This window comes from Malus domestica, chromosome 15, assembly GCF_042453785.1.
Source record: "Malus domestica chromosome 15, GDT2T_hap1".
Taxonomy (NCBI): domain Eukaryota; kingdom Viridiplantae; phylum Streptophyta; class Magnoliopsida; order Rosales; family Rosaceae; genus Malus; species Malus domestica.
In genome coordinates, this window is record NC_091675.1 from 45,773,449 (window position 1) to 45,790,893 (window position 17,445).

At 38.3% G+C, this 17,445-nt stretch overlaps 1 long non-coding RNA gene across 1 annotated transcript; it reads left to right on the top strand.

The window, feature by feature from the left end:
* The first annotated feature begins 13,243 nt into the window (after positions 1-13,243).
* LOC103417535 (uncharacterized) lies at positions 13,244-17,135 on the top strand. The gene is made up of 4 exons (XR_003769549.2): positions 13,244-13,978; positions 14,097-15,320; positions 16,397-16,670; positions 16,876-17,135. It is a non-coding gene; the product is annotated as an uncharacterized lncRNA (long non-coding RNA).
* The last annotated feature ends 310 nt before the right edge of the window (positions 17,136-17,445 follow it).

Sequence of the window (17,445 nt, forward strand, 5' to 3'; positions counted from 1 at the left end):
CTTGACCTTAAAGACCCATCTGCAACCAATGGCTCGATGACCGGGAGGGAGGCGAGTGAGAGTCCAAGTATGATTTTGTTCAAGGGCAAGAAGTTCAGATTGCATGGCAGCTTGCCACTTAGGATCATTGTTGGCCTGTTCAAAAGTAGTGGGTTCGACAATGGTAGAAATGGCACAAGCAAAAGAGCGATGTGAAGGAGAAAGATGAGCATGAGTAACATAGTGAGATAAAGGATAGCGTGTACCTGACATGGAAGAGGAGGTGGCACCAGGGGCAAGAGAGTTGACATGATATAAATGGTAGCCCTGAAGTCGCACGGAGGGTTTAGGGATACGGTGGGAGTGGCGAGGAACCATGGAAAGTGGCGGAGGGGCAGGATCCGGGGAAAGTGGGGTGTCGAGGTTAAGAGATGTGATGGGGTCAGGTGGGGGATTAGAATCACGGTGAGATGGTATGGGGTTAGGGAAGGGGTGAGTGTCGGGTGAAGGACGAGGGTCAGGTGAAGGATGAGGATGAGGATGAGTGTCAAGGGGTAAAAGTAGGACAATACTATCAAGTTGGTGATCAGGGGGCTGGGAAATCTAAGGAAATGTGTTTTCATGAAAAACCACATCACGGGAAGTGGAAAATTTGTGGGAAGTGAGATCATAAACACGGTACCCCTTTTGTCCGAGAGGATAGCCAACAAATATGCATTTGTGAGCACGTTGATCAAATTTGTGTGCAGGATGGAGGTTCGTGACATAGCATAAGCAACCAAACACACGTAAATGAGTAAAATCAGGAAGGGTACGATGTAAAAGTTCAAAAGGAGTTTTGTGGTGAAGAAGTGGTGTGGGTAAGCGATTGATTAAATAACATGCTGTTTGAATGCTTTCCCCCCAAAAGGTTAAAGGTAAGTTGGCTTGAAAACGAAGTGCTCTTCCAACATTTAAAAGATGGCGATGTTTTCTTTCAACTACCCCATTTTGTTGAGGAGTAGAGGGACAAGAAGTGTGAAACATAATGCCTTTGCTATCAAAAAATGGTCGTAAAGAAGTGAATTCAACCCCATTATCTGCCCTAATTGTTTTGATCACACATTTGAATTGTGTTTGAACCCAAGCAATGAAAGAACACAACAACCCTTGTGTTTCAGACTTTAAACGCATAAGGTGAATCCAAGTAAACCGTGAATAATCATCAACAATGGTAAGGAAATATCGAGCCCCCGAATGGGAATTGACTCGATGAGGTCCCCAAATATCACAATGTATCAAATCAAAAGGTGCTTGTGATGAAATAAAACTAGATGGAAAAGATAAACGAGTTTGCTTAGCAAGAGGACAAATATCACATGAATGGTTGGAATCAAACACAATATTTGGAACTTGCTTGGTCAAAGATTGTAAAGGTCCGGTGGAGGGGTGCCCTAAGCGTTGGTGCCAAAGGTTGGAGTGACGGTTGATGTTGTGAGCAAAATGTGGGTTTTGGTCCGTCGACAAGTAATAGAGCCCATTATATCGTTTGCCCAGGCCAATCGTCCTCATCGTATCCATGTCCTGTATTACACAGAAAGTGGGGAAGAAAATCACTATGCATCTCAGAGACTCTGTGAGTTTGCTAACGGATAATAAATAGACTCAAAAATTTGGAACATGCAACACATCATCAATTTTAATGAGAGGAGTGACTTGAATGGAACCAACAGACTCTATAGTGGCTTTGCCCCCATTCGGCATGTGCACAGAATTTATCATGGATCTCTTGTCAAGTAAGTGAGGAGAAGGAGAAATATGATCCGTTGCCCCACTGTCGATGATCCAATATAGAGTTTTATGTGCTAAAGCTCCTGACAAATTAGATAAGGGCTTAATAGTACCTGCGGCATTTGCAAAATGTTGTGTATTACCATCAAGGTTGGTTTTCTTGAGCATGGCCATGATTTGAGCATACTCTTCAGCAGTGAATTTGGGCCCGTCACTGGGGGTTCCAAGGTGATGCTGATCAGTCCCCTTTGCAACTTCATCGCCTGCCTTCACATGGTTTGCCGCAGGTTTCTTCTTGTTAGGAGGCGTCACCCTTTTGCCATGGTACTTGTGCCCCGGTGGGAAGCCGTAGAGGTACAAACAGCGGTCCACAGTATGATATTTCTGATCACAATATGAGCATTTAAGAAATGAATTACCTCGTTGTGCAGCAGGTTCCCTGTGACTAGTCACATTCATCGCATGCAGATTGTTGCTATTGCGGGTGAGAGAAACTTCCACTTGCTTCTCTTGTTGTAAAACAAGAGAATATGCCTTCCGAGTGTCTGGGAGTGGCTGCATCAACAAGATTTGCCCACGTACCGCGGCATAAGATTCATTGAGTCCCATGAGGAACTGCATCACCTTTTCCTTTTCATCACGTTCATTGATCTTCTTCAAACCCCCACATGTGCATGTTGGGGGTTCATGGTAGGACGTTAATTCATCCCACAATGCCTTCAGTTTTGTGTAGTATGCTGAGATGGATTGTTGCTCCTGTCTGTGCTCAACAATCTCTCTCTTAATTTGATAAACACGTGAATCATTCCCTTGAGAGAAACGATCACGCAAGTCAGCCCATACATCTGTTGCTGACGTGTAGTAGGAAACGCTGCTTGCAATGTCTTCATGCACAGAGTTCAGGATCCACGCAAGGACCATGTCATTGCACCGCTGCCACAGTGCAAATTGTTTATCTGTTTTAACAGGAGGATCAACGGTTCCATCGACCAAACCTAACTTGTTCTTAGCACTTAGACTGATACGCATAGCACGGCTCCATGTATTGTAGTTGTCTCCTTGAAGGGTTTTGGAGACCAAGATGTTCCCAGGTTGATCAGAGGGATGTAACAAGAACGGGTTCAAGAGATCAGTCGTCATCTCTGATGATCTTGTGTTGACTTCTGATTCACTCATGATGTTGGTATTGTTTGTTGTGGTGCGGAAGCGTTGGGGTATTCAGAGTCACCAGAAACGGTGCTCTGATACCATGTTAAAATATGAACTAGCTGTTGCTAGGTTTTGATCGAGTAAAAGAAGAATGGAAGGCGATCTGATTAATTCATTCTTTTGATTACAACAAAGGTTTAGGGTTTTATATACATCTTACTGCATACGCATGCAGTAAACAAGAATATTGAAATGGCATCCTTGCTGTCCACGACGCGGCTGTCAGGGCATCCATGTGGAGACTGCTGTCCATGACATGCTGTCCATGGTGCATGGTGAGTGGAGCATCTTCGACAGAAGAGGATGGCTTCCATTAGAATAATCTTTAGTAATACTCTAAGATATTGTTGCTCAATAGCCAACGTCCAAACATAATTCACATCGCTTTGGCTTCAATACTTGGTAGGGTTTGAGTTGTCTCGTTAATTCTCTAACAGCTTGTAAAATTTTATCATTTCGTTTTGTTTGTTTGCAAGGTGCTGCTGCAGCTACTGGTTGAATTTGTCCATGGATGGCTATAGCTAGTAGCTTCGTCCCGTGAGAAAAAGATTAGATTAACATTGTCGGAGGAGGAGGGAGCTAGTGTTGGAGTGAGTTGATTTTTATGTGTAATTAAGGGCATTTTGTTCCCCATTTGAATCCATATCTTACCTTGTAAATCAAGTTTGTAATATATAGGAAATCTTTAAGGGAAGGGATCCCCATTTTTTTTGAAAAATGGGGACAACCTCTTGACTCTTAGATTTGACTTTAATGAAATTCTGTGGTTGAGATTCTGTGACCTGTAATTTAATCTCATCCACAGAATTTCATTAAAGTTAAATTTAATGGTTAAGAGGATATCTCCATTTTTTTTGAAAAATGGGGATCATCTCCGTTAAATGGCCTGATATATATATTGCCTCCTTGGTAAGAAGAATAATATTAGAGAATTTATGCTCTGCCTGTTCCTTTCAGATTTTTTTTTTTAACTCCATCCCGTGGAGAATCTGCCGCCCCTCTATGGTGAAATTCCCATCACCGATTCCACCTTAACTGATATTATACCTACTACTACCCTAAACATTGCTAATCCCGATCCTACCATGAACCCGATGACTCTACCACAAGTTTTAACACAATCGTCCATCACGATTCATCTACTACTACCCCTAAACACTGCTAATTTTGATCCTACCATGATCCCGATGACTTTACCAAAAGTTGTAAATGGTGCCAATTGTGGAGTTTTGTCTCAAATTGTCGAGATGTTCGTGCTGGTAAGGACAAGTTGGGATACTTGTTCAGAAGTAATCCTCAACCCCCTACTAAGATCCAACCTTTACTAAATGGCGCACAGAGGATAGGATGTCATTGTGAAAGGTTGGCTAATTAATCATATGGAACCCATTTTAATTGGGTATTTTCTTTGACTACCGAATGCAAATGAAGTGTGCGATGCAGTCGCACGCACGTACTATGATGGCTTCGATATTTCTCAAGTTTACGATCTTACCTGCAAGCCCTCTCGCATGAGGTAGGATGGGCAACTAATAGAAGCATACTATAATGACCCTCAATCCCTATGGCAATAAATCGATTATCAGTGACCCAATCCGATGAAGTGCAGCACTGACATTGAAATTTATATTAAAATTGTTCAAACAAATCATGTGTATACTTTGCTTGCCTGATTAAACGATATGTTCGATAAAATTTGTAGTGATATTCTACGTACTGAGCCTCTCCCCACTGTCGAACAAACCTTTTCCTATGTTTGAAGGGAAGCTATGCGACATGTGATGATGAATAATGCAAGAACGTTGAGTAGTGAGGCAGCCATGGTGGCTCGCCCAGTAGTGCAAGCCTTTCCTTCTCTAAGTTCCTTTTTCTGAGCCTAAGAGAAGCCCACTGCACGGATCTCAAGGCTGCAACGCCAGTCCACTACCCCGAGCCCAGTGCAGGGCTTTCTTTTTGCTGCCAAAACGTCACCACGGCCCAGCACAGGCCCACAGCCTCCTCGGACAAAGCCGCTAGTTCCCATAGGTGGCTGCACCTTTTATGGCAGTGAGAAACATGGTCATGACCGGTGTTTTCAACTGCATAGCTATCTTGAATGGTGGGAACCCTTAAAGCTTCAAGGGTAACGGGAATGAGAGAAGCAAGCCACTAAGCATGGACAAGAAAATCTAGCAACCTCGATGTCTCATTATCTTTAATATCTCAGGATGATCCTCTTGTTGTTTCTAGTTCCTCCGCAATTCTCCGAAGTCCTCTTATGCCTCAAATGTGAATAGTGATAATACTCAGTGTGGTTGGATTATAGACTCCGGTGCTACAAACGATATGACTTATGACCCTTATGATCGAACATGTGATACCATCCCAGTATAACGTAATATCAATGGTGTAACCTCTCCCATTACTGGTGCTGGCACTATGCATCTTACTTCAACTCTCTATTTACCTAATACATTACTTGTGTGCCTTTAGTAAAGCATAAATTGATGTCTTTTCGTCAAGCTACTGAGCAATTGAATTGTTGTGTACTAATGTATCTGAAGTTCTATCTTATCTAGGGTATTCTCACGAATGAGATCACTGGTCATTGTACTAAGAAGGGGAATCTCTATTTTGTGGATGATGTCAGTACTGGCTGAGTTAATCTAGTCCAAGGGACAATGGATCATAAGCGACGTCAGCTATGGTTGTGGCATCACTGCTTGGGTCATGCATGCATTCAATAGTTTGTGATTTTTGTGGATGATTGCACATGGATAACCTGGCTATATCTTCTTAAGAATAAAAATGATGTATTTTCGGCTTTTTAAACATTTCATACCATGGTTTAGACTCAGTTTTCTACTAAAATATGAATTTTGCATTCTAACAATGGCGGAGAATATGTTAATCATGATTTCATCCATTATTTGACTAATTAGGGTATCCTCCATGAAACTACTTGGTCCTTAAACCCCTCAACAGAATGGGATGGTTGAGCGAAAAAATTGACATGTCTTAAAAACTGTCTGGCCCTTGTTAATTGGTGCGCATGTTCCATGTTCCTTTTGGGATGTCGCAATTCAAACTGCTACATATCTTATCAAACAGATGCCGTAAAAAATCTTGGATTTTTGGATACCCTTATAAGCTCTTGCTCAATTTGAGCATCTATTGTCTTTTTTTAGGCTACCACCCTGTGTATTTGGGTGTGTTGCCCTTGTTCACCTTCATAAAAATCAATGGATGAAACTTGAACCTTTTGTTTTTCATTGTATTTTTATAGGGTATAGGGTGCATCCGAAAGGATACCGTTGCTACCATCCTTACCCTACTCGACAAATGTATGTTACCATGGATGTCACATTTTCAGAGTCCGAGTTGTATTATTCTTCGTCTTCTCCCAACCCTACTCTTTAGGGGGAGACATGGAATAAAAAGCAGGATTAGTTCGAACTACCAGTAGGGCCCGAACCCACGACATTGCCAGCTAAGCAGCGCTGCTGCCTACATAAGAGGCCACGACAACAATGGCTGTGGCAGTCGAACAGCCATCAGACATAGCTGTAATGATGCCACCCCTTGAGATTGACATTTTTTATGATACTAATGCTACTACCCTCCTCTCATCTCTAAATATAGTACCACCAGATGACCATACTCCTGAGAATATTCATGAGGTAGGTCTTACTACTCATATTGATATGTCAAATACTTTGAGTTATCACAACTAGCAATAGTGTGCAAATTGGACAATGCGTTGTATGGAGTGAAACAATCACCTCGGGCATGGTTTGTGAGGTTTTAGATGGTCATGAGAAAGTATGAGTTCAGGTAGAGCAATTTTGACCATACACTCTTTCTAAAATGTTGAATGAGTAAGGTAATAACACTCTTTATTTATGTTCAGATATGCGATGATAATGAAGAAATATCGAACTTAAAAGATTACTTAGCAATCGAGTTTGAGATGAAAGATCTTGGTGGGCTTATGTTTTTTTTTTTGGATAGAATTGGCTCAATCGAAATAGGGTATATTTCCATCTTAATGGAAATATGTTCTAGATTTTAGAAACCAGAATGCTTGATTGTAAACCGACTGACACTTCTGTAGTTCAAAACTGTTATCTTGTCCCACACCTTAACTATATCCCAACCAACAAAGACCAATATCAGAAGTTGGTTAGGCGATTAATCTACTTGTCTCACACTGGACCCGACATTGTCTATGCAGCAAGTGTTGTAAGCCAGTTTATGCCTTCTCCGATTGAAGATCACATGAGTGTGGTTGAACGAATCCTTTGCCACATGAAGTTCGCACTAGGTAAAGGCATCATGTTTTCAAAGAATTTTCAGATGGATGGTTATACTGAGCAGATTAGGCAAGGAACATTACTGATCGAAGTTCTACTTTGGGGTACTGTACATTTTTGGAAGGCAATTTAGTGACTTGGTGGAGAAAGAAGCATAAAGTGGTTGCTTTGTCAAGTGCAGAAGCAAAATACATGGGTATGGCGAAAGGAGTATGTGAATTATTATGGATTTAGAGGTTACTTTTAGAACTTGGGTACCCACCGGCGTCTTCATCAAATCTGGATAGACAACCATTGATATTTTGCATAAAATCCAATTCAACGTGATCAGACTAAACATGTGAAAGTGGATAGACATTTTATTAAGGAAAATTTGGATGGAAATATTATTCAATTTCCTTTTGTAAAGTCTAAGGATCAGTTAGCAAACATCTTGACAAAACCCATTGCAAGTCAAGCATTCTACAACTCATTCGGCAAGTTGGGCATCAACGATATTTATGCACCAACTTAAGAGGGAGCGTTGGAGTGAGTTGACTTTTATGTGTAATTAGGGGGATTTTGTTCCCCGTTTCAGTCCGTATAATTAGGGTAAATATTATTGCATGTATATAATATCATACATATATGTGTGTGTGTGTGTGTGTGTGTGTGTGTGTGTGTGTGTGTAATACTAGAGAATTGAAATCCTAATATAAGCCTACATTAGCAGTTATGGTTTAGTGTGTGTGTGTACAATACTAGAGAATTGAAATCCTAATATAAGCCTACATTAGCAGTTATGGTTTAGTGATATGATATGGCCTAGCGTGGTAGGAACCATAAAAAAACCACATAGCCCACCGCACCTCAGAGGTGGGTTCGAAAAATCGAAAACCGAAAAAAATCGAACAAAAATCCTAACTGATTGAAATCCAAATGGAAACTAAAAAAATTGAATCAAACCTAAAACTATTGGTTTGGTTTTAGTGGTATTTATTTCTCAAGCTCAATTACAAGTCAACCATTAGTCTAATTTCAATAAGGCTTGGTAAACCCAACTTTAGGCCAAAATATGTTGAAAGCCTTAATCCCTCGATTTTTTCCTCATTTTCTCTCCAATATTGAGATTAAAAAGAAAAATAAATAATTTTTAGAAAAATATAACTGACCGGAACTGAAAATACAACTTGTAAAAACCAAACCGAATAGTAATTTAGGTTGTGGCAAAAAACAAAATCAAATGAAATCGAACTCACTCGTACTATACATACAACCCCACATCCTTTCTTTTTTAGAGTTAGAATGAATAAATACAAATTTGGGTTTTTATGTTATATATATCTATATATATATATATATATATATATATATATTGTGGGACCATAAAGTTTTAGAGCTAGAGTAAAGCTGATCTGAATACAATTACCTTAGAAATTTGGTTATAGACTCACCAGCTTTGGGCGGAGTTAGAATAAACAAAGTAGCGGTGCCACCATCACCCTATTCTGGGGCTATAGGCATGGTCTTAGAAACTCCGCCGGATGATCATGCTTGTTCTGCAAGATACGCGATCTGATCTGAAGAACACAATCAGATCATTTAAGTCTTGGAGTTCATACAATCTAGAAATTGGCGTGCGTCGTAAGTTACCATAACTCCTGAGATGGTACAATTGGATAACAGGTAGTTTAGAATTTCGAGATTTGTTTGAAATATTCAATAACTTGGTTATCTACTTCTAGATATCCTCTAGGATTATGCCAGCTTAGAACGAGGATTATATCCTAACAAGCTCTCTTTTTCCACGGTATATATACAGCCATTTAGGGTTCATCTTTGGTAACGCAACCTAAAGATTTGAATTCTTTTACCCACTGCTTGAGTACAAAACTGTTAACTAACTTAACCATCGGAGAGCCTTTGGCCAGCACATCCCTTGGTCCTAGGCTTATTCATGGTTATTTACTATTTTGCAGGTAGTCGAGTTCGAAACACTTTTTTCACACATTGTGGTGCGCAAATTTGGTTCCAACATATTTATTTAAGGTAAACTGCCATTTGACCGATGAACTATCACCCTATTTGAAATTGACCCCCTCAACTATTTTTTTGGTAAATTGACCCCCTAAACTTTCTTAAATTAGTCAATTAACCCTTTGTCGTATGATTCCATCCATATTCTGTTAAATTGAAGGGCACATTAGTCTTTTCATAACTATTCTAATATATTAGCAAGTTTGTATTTAGAAAAGAAAACAAAAAAAGTTTAGAAAACCAAATAAAACTAAACAAAAGAAAGCCCCCCCCCCAAGAGCCGGCTTTAAGGGTGTGCAAAAGGTGCCACCGCACAGGGCTCCTGATTCGGAAGGTCCCCCAAATTTTCATTACATGTATACAGATGCATATAAAATAGATTAGATGCAAAATACTATCTTATCTTTGGTTCTAGCGCTAGCAGTTTAGCTCTTCTACCTTATAGCCCATGTGCTGGGTTCGAATCTCTATGATATTGTTTTGCTATTTTAAGCTTTTGCAAATTTGTAAACTTAAAAAGGAGATAACAAAAACGCATCCAACATGTATAGAACTCAAGACCTTTGAAGGTAAGGAAAAAAACCTGACCAATCGAACAACTTATTTTTGTTGCAGTAACTTGTAATATTTTAGTTTTATAGATGAAAAAATTGAAAAATAAAATAAAATAAAGAAATATAACATTAAGAAAAATGAAGGCCTTCATCTAAGTTTTGCACAAAGCCCCTAAATACTCAGAGTCGGCCCTGCCCCCTTCTTTTCTTTCTTCATCTTTCTCCCACGGGCCCAAGATCGAGGAGTTCATCTGAATCATCCATGCGTAGTCCGCCTAGGCGCCCGCCTATACCCCCGCCTAGACCCCGCCTAGCTGCCTAGGCGCTAGGTCCCAACCCGCCACCCGACTATCACCTAGCGTCTTTTAAAACCTTGGTATTAGGTCAAAATTGGGCATGGGCATTTGGAATGTAGGTTTGAGGATATGGGTTGTCGATGAAGGTGGGATTGGGTTGTAGCCGTTTGGAGGAATGAGGTTGCAGGGCAGTGGTTTTTTTTAATTTTCTTTCAAGTTTTGCTTTTATTTTCATAAATAATTATACTTTTTTTATTTGTTTTTTTCATTTTACAAGTTTATTTTATTTTATTACCACATGGCATGATTTAATTGGTGCATGTTGTTGACACGTTGACATGTTAACGACAAATTGGATGGAATCTAACGACAAGCGGTTTTAGGTTCGATTTTCGCCAAAAGCGAATTTAAATCAAATTATTACTAGTCAATTGTGAGGCTAAGCTCATCCTTCCACTTTAGTGTAGATAATATCGTCTGTTAAAAAAAAAGTTTAGGGGGTCAATTTACCAAAAAAAAAGTTGATGGGATCAATTTCAACTAGGGGTGGTAGGTTAGGGGTCAAATGGCAGTTTACCCATATATTTAAAATATAAATTTATGTATTCATACAATATCATATCCTTATTTTTAAAATATCCATGTCATGTCCTCATATCCTTGTATCCTTATTATTTCCGAGCTTTTCAAGAACTGTGATTCTCATATAAGGGGATAAATTGGCGAGCTTCTCACTAATGTCCTTGTCTTCTTGTTGACCCTAAAAACTACCAAGCCTATGTGGCGCGCAGGCCGAGTAATGAATGAGCTAACTACGTCCTTCGGTTAAATACAGGGCATGCCAACTCAACGACCGTGCTCAATCAGTGAGTAGAATGCGGTAGTGATGTTGAACACGCTACCGACTTCTATGTCTTGCGATTGCGGCTGGGGAAGGAACTCGCCTCGACCTTCTGGATTCTAGAGCTTGAAGACAAGGCTACTAGTTTCTTCAAAGTTCACGAATCATCGGCACCAGGTTTGGTCTCAGTAATTATATTTGTGTAAATATAAGTACGTCGAACCGGTATCAGACTGTATAGACACAAATACTCGAAAGAGATAAGTGTGTTGAGAGTAAATGCGGTTCGGCCGTCTCAATCCAGAACTTTAAAATGCACTTGTGAGTATCAATAATAAAATAAACTCGGCTTTCAATGTGCCGAGTTCGGTAACACCTCACTTTGCCAAAAAGGCTAATGAGGTGACCTCTTTCAATAAGGACTCAAAGACTCCTTACTGGCCGATACTTGGATAATAACCAGCCAAACTCGAAGTAGTGCTGTTAAAACTAACTGAATGTGCTCCTCGGTCGCCTGATTCTACGACTCCAGTGCTGTTAAGACTAACTGAAGGTGTCGCCAATTGTCAAACATAGTGCTGTTAAAACTAATGAAGGTGTGCTCGAGGTTAGAATAGTTAGTGTTTTCTAAAGAGAGATTTCGCGTAGTGCGAGGACAAGGCAAATTTGTTTGTTTGTTTGTTTGGAGAAGCTTTGAATGTTGTCCATGGCACTATATTTATAGGAGCAAATGTTGTGTGGTGCGACTTCACACTAGTGTAGAATTTTGATTTCAATTCAAACTCGTGAATTGATCTGTGCATATAAACAAGATATTATGTTGCCTTACCCGTCAGCTAGACTAGTACAAAAACATGTTTGGGCGACGAAAACTTGCGCGACGCAGCAAATTTCGTCGCGCAAAGTATGTTTGCGCGACGCTAAACAGAAAGCGTTGCGCAAATGGCCTTTGCTCAACGACACTTTGAGCGACGAAGACCTGCGTCGCGCAAAACCAGTTTGCGCGACGTATGTGCACCTTCGTCGCGCAAAGTTGTTTTGCGCGACGTAGGTATTCGTCGCGCAAAGGTTTTTGTTTTTTTTTTTCCTTTTGCATTTCTTTTGGGGTTCTTGCATTGCCTTTTTTTTTTTGGTATCCACTTGTGTAAATATTTTAAATTGACGATCGAATTAGTTCATTGTATTCATATAGGGTTAAAGAGTGTAGGTGTAAACAAATCATCAAAATCGGAGTTAAAATAACCGTTAAATCGTGATTTTTCGTTTATCGCCGTCGAAAAGGTTTGTCCCGTTACTTTATATCTGAATGTTTGTTTTTTGCGATTTTTGGCATATGCGATCTCGAAACATATACAAACAAGTTTGACGGTTGGATTGTTGAAACTAGTTTCGTACAATGCGTATCCCATCAAAACAATATATTCCCTAATATTTTGAGTTTATTTATACTTTCATTAAGTATAACATAAGATTTTGTGGTATCTAATAGTGTAAATATTTTAAATTAAAGATCGAATTCATTCATTGTATTCATATAAGGTGAAAGAGTGTAGCTGTAAAAAATCATCAAAATTGGAGTTAAAATAATCGTTAAATCATGATTCTTCGTTTATAACCGTCGAAAAGTTTTGTCTTGTTATTTGATCTCTGAACGTTTGTTTTTTTCGATTTTTGGCGTATGCGATCTCGAAGTATATACAAATAAGTTTGACGATTGGATCGTTGAAATTAGTTTCGTAGAATGCATATTCCATCAAACGATAACACTTAAAGTTTATTTATACTTTCATTAAGTATAACATAAGATTTTGTGGCATCTACGAGTGTAAATATTTTAAATTGAAGATCGAGTTTATTCATTGTATTCATATAGGATCAAGGAGTGTAGCTGTAAAAAATCATGAAAATCAGAGTCAAAACTACCGTTAAATCATGATTTTTCGTTTATAACCATCGAAAAGTTTTGTCCCGTTACTTGATCTCTGAATGTTTGTTTTTTTTGATTTTTTGCGTATGCGATCTAGAAGCATATGTAAACAAGTTTGACAGTTGGATCGTTGAAATTAGTTTCGTAAGATACGTATCCCATCAAAACGATAGATTCACTAATACTTAGAGTTCATTTATACTTTTCATTAAGTATAACATAAGATTTTGTGGTATCTACTAGTGTACATATTTTAAATTGAAGATCAAATTTGTCCATTGTATTTATATAGGGTCAATGAGTGTAGCTGTCAAAAATAATCAAAATCGGAGTTAAAAACTACCGTTAAATAATGATTTTTCGCTATAACCATTGAAAAGTTTTGTCTTGTTACTTGTTCTCTGAATAATTGTTTTTTGTGATTTTCAGCGTATGTGATCCCAAAGTATATTCAAACAAGTTTGACGATTGGATCATTAAAACTATTTTCGTAAAATGCGTATCCCATCAAGTTGAATGGTATATATATTTATTAACTTTAAATTTATTTATTTTGTACATATAATACTTAAGAAATTGAATGATATGTATATTTATTAAGTAGCTTTAATTTTATTATTGTAGTTTGGATTGGGTTTTTGTTAGAAAAATATATTATTGTGGGTTTTACGTAAAAAAAAATTGAATTTGGAAGGAGTAGAGTCACATTTTTAATAAATTTTATAATTTAAAAAATATATATATAACTAGCGCGACGCAGAAGTTTTGTCGTTGCGCAAAGAGTCTTGCGCGACGTCATAATAGATCCATGCGTCGCGCAAGGGGGTAAAATTTTGGCGCTGCAATTGTAAAAATTAGGCGCTCTTTTGAATTGGACAAACTGGGGTAAAATTAGGCGCTAGAATTTTCAATCGTCCAGACAGCTCTCTTTCACTCGGTCTCTCGCTTCCCTCTCTCTCACTCCGATCGTCTTTGGCTTCCTTCATCTGCCACTTCCTCGAGTGATTTTCGAAGACGCCGGACATCCACCTCATGCAATACAGTGCATGAGGAATTCCTCGCCATTACCCACCCATCGTTAGACGAAGACAAAGGTAACTGCGTAATTAGGAAATCCTAATTATCATATATACACTTAATTTAGGGTTTTATTTGTTGTTACTTTGTTGTTAATTTAAGTGTAATTAGGGTTTTATTTGGTGAGTGTTGCAGGAATCTGTGTTTGCTTTAATCCTAAATTAGGGTTTTATTTGAAGGCTCTGTGTATATTGAAAGCTCTGGTTGCAAATCTGTGATTTTTTTAATTGGTTGCGGGGAAAATGCAATGGTAACTGGGCTCAGGAAAATGGTATGAAGGAAAGCTCTGAAATTAGATATTGCTATTATGTGCTAGAAACTACAGTACCCTTTCGTTCCTCATCCGCACACTTTTTACAGCTGCTTATTAATCACTTATTAATAACTTAACATGCTTAGCAAACCACTCCTCTGCACACTTTTTACAGCTGCTTATTAATCACATATTAGTAACTTAACATGCTTAGCAAACCACTCCTCTGCACACTTTTTACAGCTGCTTCATCTTCAACATTGTACCTCATGGTCCAACTTTTGGAAGTATCTTCACATAGCTTGTTTTAGTTTTCAGACTACATGCTAATTAATGTAAAATAGAACTTGTGGAAAGTGGCTTGATCTTGTGCATATTTAGCATAAGCAGAACCCTTGCAAATGATGGCATATAATTATTAGTACAAAGATGCAATTCTTCTGGTGTGATTTGATTACTTACTAGCGTAACTGAACTTGCAAATGAGAAAAAAGAAATGTATAACCAAACTCTGTAAAGCAAGCAAATGAAAATTACTAAATGAGAATTTGAAAATAATAAATAATGATAAGAATTTGAAAATTACTAAATGAGAATTTGAAAATAATAAATGAGAATTTGCAATGCGCCTATGTCGTAAGATACACTTTTAGGATTAATAATTGGATTAAGGCAGATTTCCATTATATAAATCATGTACCAATTGCCAACTAGGACGACCTTTTATGCTTTCAAACTTTCTCTCTACCTTAGCTAGCTAGCTATGAACTTGATGATATTATCATGATGTCAATCAATTTAATCATTGAATTACTGCTTTTATTTCAAATGGTAGCTACAAGCCAAACTTGATGATATTATCATGATGTCGATCAATTTAATCATTCCATGTAGTTAAGCTTTCAATTTGCTTTTAGAACTATTAAATGTAATGAACTTTGGTATTGCCTTTGTTACCTTAATCTGTATATTGCCTTTGTTTCCTATATCTTCTCTGCAACCTATTGGAGTCTAAGTGAGAAAGCAGCTCATTTAGAACAAAGAAGGTGCGCTTTACCACAAGGATATTTGTCTTGCAAAGTAATACTTTCCCATCCAAAAGTTTGGTACGTCCTGTAGTCCTCTCATGTTTTCAATTGCTCTAATTTATTATTACTTTGTCTTCTCTGAGTTCTATTTCCCTCCAAATTGCTAGTGCTTTGCTTTCTCATGTTTCTTGCTTCGAACATTACTACTGAACGATTGATTCCTGAACATTTCTTCAACTATGAAGGGGTGCGCTTAAGAGGGTTTGCCATGTAGGTGTAGATATATGTGGTTGAGAGGTATTGACATGTAGGTGTAGATTTTTTGTCCCCAAGTGTCTATCTTTGCTTTCTCTTTTTGAGAAGAACTTATTGCTTTTCAATGATCTGGTATTGTGATTGATGGGAGCAAAGCAAATGTGAGGATGAAATATAATTGCTATTTAATACTTGTTTGTGATTCATTTACTAGATGTCACTTGGTTCTATTTTCTATTTTCTATTCTGGTTTGCTCTGTTTCTGTTTTTTTGTTGGTTAGTAGAGATAGTGGACTGGGGTTGGTTGCACAATGCAGACCATAACTTCCCTTATGCATTTTGAGCTAATTTATTGATAAGGATTCCATATGCATACATCTCCTTTCTGTTTCCCCACTCTAAAGAATCAGATACCTCTCTACGTTTTGCTACTGATTGGTTCAGACTGGTTGATGCCCTTGTTGACATCCAAGTTTTGTCTTGTATGTGAGTCGAAAACGAATTTGTTGGGTGGCATCTTTTTTACTATTTTCTTCTTTCCACATGTTTCTTGTGTGAACTTTACAAGAACCTCTTTTGATTGATTTTCTTCAAGTACTACTACCTCTATCTTTTTTGTTCCGTGTAATTTTCAAACCTAGACCTCATGCCATCACAATCACATGGATCATTCCACATGATTCATTTACTAGAACACTAGGATTTTCTTTGTGTATGAGACAAACAGACAAAACATTGTAGGTTGAAAAAATATGAATGCAAAGACCTAAAATATTACTTTGTATTGATTGAATCGAATACCCGTTACTTTGTATTCTTTTTTTTTTCTGAGATTAGTTTCAAATGCAAGAACGGATTAGTTTCTAATGTTATATTTTTATGGTTCAAAAATTGTATAGATGTCGCAGTTGATCACTTGTTGTCGAAGTGTGACCAATGCGCCTCTCGCATGATCAGCATCTACTGCTCCAGGCGTGAGTGCTCCATTGATTGGGAAGCCTACACCCTTTACTGAGGCTGCTCCTATGGCGTCCTAGGTGCCCATATCATCGACGTCATCAGTGTCGGTTCAATTGCTCAGTGCATGGCGGCCTTATCGGCACTGTCGTGAGCCGGAGCCTTTTGATCACACTTCCTCGACATTCAAAGTCAAGGGTGGGGCCTCCCAGCCAGGTATTTTTTTCTAATTCTCATTGCGTTGTATTTTTTTATTTCATTTTAAAACTATTATTTTTATGATTGTGAAAATGTGTTGTGAATTATTGTTATTTTATTGTTTTAAGGTTTTGGGAAATGATATACTATTAGGGGAGGTTTTGATGAATTTTCTGTAGAAATTTAAGCTTAGGGTTTTTACCATTTAAGTTTTTTTGGGCAGCTAAAAGAAACACCAGGGGGCCTAATTGAATGCTGAAGCCGGCATAGAGCGTATGTTTGTCCGCCTCCTTGATGAAGATTGCGTATGACTCGCGACATCGTGGAGTGGCTACCTCATAGCAACATAGCAGCGTCGCTACTAGCTGTGGTTATGTTATTCAACATTGTTGTCCTGTGCAATTGTAGTTTTTTATTTTTTGTTCGGACATATTGTATGTACATTTTCATATATTTTATAATTAAATACTTTTTCTTGGTTTATTAATTATTGTTTACAATTTAAATACAACATTTATTAAAAATTAAATAAAAAATATTTTTACCAAAAAAAAAAAAAAGGTTTGCGCGACGAAGAAATGACCTACGTCGAGCAAAAGTACTTTGCGCGACGTAGTGACATGCGTCGCGCAAAGTACCTTTGCGCGACGCAGGTCACTTCTTCGTCGCGCAAACCCTACCGTCACTGCCTTGGCGCGACGTTTTTTGCGCGACGAAGGTTTGTTGCGCTAAATTTTGCACAACGTTTTTTCCACTTTGCGCGACGAAGGACCTACGTCGCGCAAAGTGTTTT